Raw genomic sequence first — 6,000 nt, forward strand, 5'->3', positions numbered from 1 at the left:
CTCACAACCTGCTAACCTTGGCACTTCCACCTCCCTCCCTCCTGCACAGCTAGGCGTGCCTGCTGTGATACACCAAAATGCAGCAAGCGGGATGGGACCGGCCATCTGGCACTGCGGAGCAGAGAAAAGGAGCAGCAGTTTCCGTGGACCAGCATCAGCCAACTCCTTTCTGCTTCTGCCTCCTCTAGCCTGCTGGTTGCCTGCTGTCGGATGGAAATTCATGACTCCTGCATGTCGATTTTTCTTTGAAGACTCCCTGACCTATTTCAGCTCAGTGTTGCAGTAGACATGAGCTCTATTTGTAATGTCAGGAGAGGGGAAAGGGAGGGTCAGTTTGGAAGAAATAAGAGTGTAATCAATGCACCTTGCTCTGCTGGTGAAACCGTGGCAGTCACTGCTTCAGTCCTGGGTCTCCTGAGGTGGAAATGGCAGAACCCAACTTCTGTTTGGGCAAATAAATGGATAATAACATGGATCATTGCATCTTGCTCTGCTAACTTCCAGATCTGTCTGGTATAACTGAACCTCAGGCACACAGACGGGACTATTTGCTATGGCCACTGAAGCATTTGTATTGATGAAGATTCATGAGAATACCGGACAGTAGAAGCAGAGACTGCTTTATATAGGTGAAGTGATGTCTTTGTACAGCACAAGGTCTGAGACGGAAAACATAAAAGGATTGTATTTCCAGAGCAAGGTCATGTCTTAAGAATTTTATTTGTCCTTATTTCTATTAAAAGGTTATTTTACAGGGAGAAATAACTTATTTTAATCAGGTTGTATTGCTCTTGAACTTAACCTTCCTCTAGCTGGACTCTAAATCACTGGAGATCATGGATTTTCTTGTAAACAGACTTCAGAACAGCTTCCTTTTTTTGCATTATTTGGCTCCCTTGTTTCAGAAAGAGTATGGACCAAATTCTTCCCTGGCAAAACTCCAGTCCCAGTCCTAGTACTCCTATTCTGAGAATGTTGGGCCAAATTCCCACTCCTTATTTTGTCAATAGATGTTCAGATAACTCTGCTATAACCACTGGAGTCATATCATATCATATCATTAGCACTAATCTACTGCTGAGCAGAATGCAGCCCCCCCTATAAATATCACTTTGGTGAAGGGAAGTAAGGAAAATAATGCTGAATGTGGCCTTAAATGTATTACTTACTCTGCTGAAAGATCATTCATTCTTGGCTTAACTTATTTCAAGCATGACAGTCTAGGAAAAAATGTGGATTTGTGAGTGGCATAAGACTCAATAGGAGTCAATAAGGCCCAGTGTTATGTGGTATTAATAAATGTATATTTGTGCTGAAGCATGCTAAACCTCAAAGGCTGGGTATAAATATCAATGTCTATTGAATTTCAGGAAGAGATGGCTGTTGGTAACTACGCTCGATGTCATTCTGCAATATGCAATCTGTGTTTACACAGTGGCTATTCATAGGCACATTCCTCCTGGTAGGCAGAGAATTTGCCTCTTTCTACTCAGTTTATGAGAAGTGAATTTCTTCCCTTACATCCCTGGCAGGATTGTTAGATTTGCTTTGAGTAAAGTAGCAGTGATGTGCTATCAAGAAAGTAATGTGTGAGCCAAAAGCGCTGGAGAAAGAGTGCCAAGCAGTCCACTATTGGATGAGGATAGCACTTGGCTAAAGGCAAAGGGGGTCCTGGTGCCTGAAGCAAGTTTCTGCAGCTGGTGGGAAAAGCATCTTCTGTGCAGACTGTGGATTCTCTGAACATCCACAGCAACTTCTCTCTGCGATCAAACATCATGGCATTCATGCATTTAATCAGAAAGTATGTCGCAAGCGGTGGCGACAAGTCATACTGCAACAGAAGGATGTGGTTTCCAAGTGGTGTCTGTAACATGATTAAGCTTGGAGAGCAGAAGAAAGTGGTTGGTAACTGTTTGTCAGTGTGGTGAGCAACTTGCAGCTGTGCCAGGTAATTTTCTTGGTTGTGTTCTGAGCTGCCACGTGCAGCTGTTGTTAAAGCATTGCCAATTTGTTTGGCTGTGGGTGGGATAGAGGGTCACAAGTGAACAAATCACGTCTTTGGGTTTGCATACCTGTAGCTAGCTGTCCCACAGCAGAGAAGCTGACGTTTAACATGAAAAGGGCTGGAAAAAATATTGTCTGATAAAAAAAAAAAAAAAATGAGGCATGTCCTGTCTGTAGCACATTTTCCTTTTCCCCACTGGGATTATGCTCATGAGAGATTATTCAGAAACAAGAAGGGATGCTGCTCAGCTGCTTTGGAGGCACCTGTCTGGGGTGGGCACCTGGGCACTGTGGCAGCAGTGAAAATCCTAAGTGCTAAAAAAACTGTCATCTTCCCATGCCACCTGGTACCTGAGGCCGAGTCTCCACTGTCTCTGTGCATGAGGCTCACTATTGAAACAAGGCATGGGTGGCTGGGACAGCTGACTGCTGCCTTCTGGGACTGCTACAGACTTCCTGTGTCCTCTGTGAGAGAATTATTTCCTAGAGACACAATGCCCACCAGCATACAACTTCACCAAGAAAAGCAGACAGAATTTGTAATTCTGTGAAACTGGATTCTCCTTTCCCACACCTCAAATTGTTTTGCCGGTCTTTAAGATGTTATTATGAAGGGCAGCATGAGGTACTGGAGAATCAGATCCCATCTGCCTCCAGATATTCCCTACCAGAGCTTCCTGAAGTATATGGAGATCCACTCCTGTAAGATGCTTCATGAATGGTGAAAATAAAAGTCCAGAAAGAACAGTTATTTGTGGAGTTGTCAAAGAACAGTGTCTGTACTTGATAAGATGCAGAGAAAGTAAAACAGGAAAATACTCATACTGAAAACAAAGCTGATGTGGTTGCTGAACTCTTGATAATAGCATGAAGGGGAAGAACCCAACAGATCATGCACAGCGTGTCTGAAGTTATCTGAGCAACAGACAGAAGTTTTATTCTTCTCACCAAGAAAGGCAGTGTGATAGTTTTAATGTGAGCTCATTTTCTTCTGCTATCCAGAGTTTTCTCGCAGTTTATGCTAAAATTATTAGCAATGTTGAGGTTTCCTAGGAGAGCCGCAAGGCATGGGGGGACATTTGCCATCTAATTAGCTGCCACAGGTTAGTGCAGAGGAAAATCTGAGCAGCAGCTTCTCTCTCCCCCTCAGTACCATGGTTGCATCCATCCCTGAAAGCTGGGATGCTGTCAGAAGAGAATACTTCTTATCTTGAGAAAGCCAAGGCATGGCCATAGCCTGTGCTGGAGCATGGTGCCCAGACTGACAAGCTTGTGTTTCCTAAGGTTTGTACTGACACACAGAACAATGGTGTGCTGGCGGTGATTCATGAGCAGAGCCAGTTAGCTTCCCCAGCTCCGGGTTGAATGCCTAACCCTCTTCCAGCCCTTGAGCAGGACCAGTGAGCAGCACCACGAGCCTTAATCCCATCACATCCTGTTCCTTGAGAGGACAAATACCTATGGACAAATACCTATCTGAGAAGAGCCCATAGGGAGGCAGGCAGGTCCTGGGCATCTGAGTTTTCCTGCATGCCTTGCCTAACTGCTACAAAATTTCTAGGGGACTTGGAGTTAAGGTGATCTATTCCAATGCCAAACTTCCCATGAGAACCACAATGGCCACCATTTTTTTGCATGTTTTACTAATCTACAAAGTTTACATTTGGACCTGAACAGACCTGCAGCACAGCAATAATGTGACAGGGAGTTTCCATCCCCAGGCCCCATTCACTGCAGCTGAAATCAGAAATGGACCTACTCTGTGCAGCAGCATTATGGACATGTGATGGGCTTGCCCTTTTCCCACACAATCTGTTGTATTACCATGCCTTGCTCTTCATCTCCTAAGAAGAGGTGCATGCTGTGGGCTCCTCACACCACTGAAGGTATTGGCAAAGTTTTGGGGTTTGCTGAAGAGCTACTAAAAACTGCTGGCTGAAGTCAGACGTATGCTCGTGGTATAATGAAAACCAAAGGTAGTGTGCATCTAGGAGAATATCCTGAGCAGCACCAGGAGATTTGCATAAAGTTCTTGCACAAATATGCATTGGAAGGAAGAAATCCTCAAATACTTGTGTTTAATGCTCTCTTTTGCACTTCTGTACGTGAAGACCCACAGCAGACTTGCAGCTTGGACTGGTTAGAAACTTTCCTCTTTGATTAAGACGCAAAAAAGTAGAAAACAGGAAGACCCTCCAGAGGTCAGGACAGGCACTCTGCCATCACAGGCAGCATTCAAATGACTCTGTAATCAAAACTGTACTTCACAGCAAGTGAGGTTGCAGCAGTGAATTTGAAAGAAGCTGCAGGAAGAACCAGACATTTTAAGCAAACTTTGCTGTTTCTTGGTCTCCTGTGGCTTATCCAAATGGCCCCTGCTCCAAAGGGTCCCCATGGCCAGAAGCTGCAGCGCTGTGAAGCAAGAGTCCTGCTGGTAATTGCAGAGGTCAGGCAAGTGCAAGGCTTTTTGGCTTTTGGCTGGTGAAAATGGGACTCTCAAGCCGCAGATGAGAAACAGTGATACTGAAACTTCATCTGAGACAATCGCTACCAGGAAGATGAAACCAGCAGTTAAGGGTGTCGGTGTGAAATGAGGCAGCTCAAAGAGGCGCGTTGGCTTCAGGCACCTATGAACAAAAGGCTATTTCATGAAGACCATGCCTTGGGAACAGTGCTGGTGGGGGGAGGAGAAATCAAAGAGTGGGCAAAAAATAAGGTGGCTGGATATCAGTGGACAGGGTGACTCCAAAGACTGCCAGTCCTCCCAGCTGAGATGAATGGTTTCTTTCTATTTACGTAGATCTGTATGCAGAAAAACATTATAACTATGATCTAAGCAGAGTCACAGACATTTTGGCGCCTGGGCTGATTCTCTCCTCCCACTCCAACAAGCAGGGCTTGACCCGAGTGGTGAAACGCATCCCGCAAGCCCTGTGCATGTCACCCTGCGCCATGCCGAGCCCTGGGAGCAGCACGGGCCGCCCTTCACCCGCCACTTCACCCTCGGCCTCCTTGGAGGGGCTGCCCGTGCTGGGGTGACCGCATCGCTTGGGGGGAGGATGCGTGGGCAACACATCCCCCCTGCCCTTCCAGTGCTGCAGACCTCTGCCGTGTCCCTCACCTTTACAACGCGTCTCTGCGAGCATTTCACTTGGAATCCAACAAAGCCAACAGAGCCTCGGTTGCCATCCCAAGCTGAGCATGTGCTGAAATGCTCTGGGAGCAGCCAGCTGAGTCATAAGCCTATCCAGCAATTCTTATTCAAAGGCTGCTGTCTCTGCCCTTGTGGAAAATGCATTTATTGTTTTGGTTTTTTGCTTCTTTGTGCTAAGGTTCAAGCAGTGCTTTACTTGTTGTTGCATGTAATGGTTTGTATGCAGCACACCAGCCCAGCGAGGGTTGATGCCAGGTTGCAGCACTGCTGGGACTGAGCAGGTGCCCATTGTGGTGCACAGCACAGCTGTGGCTGGCATTGTGGAGCTGCACTGGGCACCCCCTCAGCATCAGATAAAATGGGAAACTCAGAAACTACCACATTAGGATGGATCTGAGCACAAAGCTACCAAAGTGAGCCATTTGACTTGCTTGCCTCAAGACTGAATTTATTGACTTGTTTACCTCAAGATTAAGTTTATAAAATTATTTGTAAATTAATTTTTTTCCCTCTGCAGTCTCAAGGTGTAATATATAACACCTCAGATAAGATCTGAGGAAGGTCTCATCTCCTCTCTTCCTTCACAAGTCTGCCTGTAGGCTGGACTTTGCCACAGGTTCCAGGACCCTACAGCAAGTAATTTCACCTCTCACCTTGGGAGGGGCGATTCCGGAAACCCGCCTTTGTATTTTATTCATGCAAATGAACCAATGGGAAGCATCAGGCTGTGGACTGGAGCTCTGCCCCTGGGCTTCCCACCTCTCCCCAATGCATTGCACTGTGCTCAGCCCTCGGGGGGGGGGGGGGGTGGTGGGGGGGGTGGTGATTCCCTCCCCAGAACC

The sequence above is a fragment of the Vidua macroura genome, chromosome 2 (genome assembly GCF_024509145.1).
Source record: "Vidua macroura isolate BioBank_ID:100142 chromosome 2, ASM2450914v1, whole genome shotgun sequence".
Taxonomy (NCBI): Eukaryota; Metazoa; Chordata; class Aves; order Passeriformes; family Viduidae; genus Vidua; species Vidua macroura.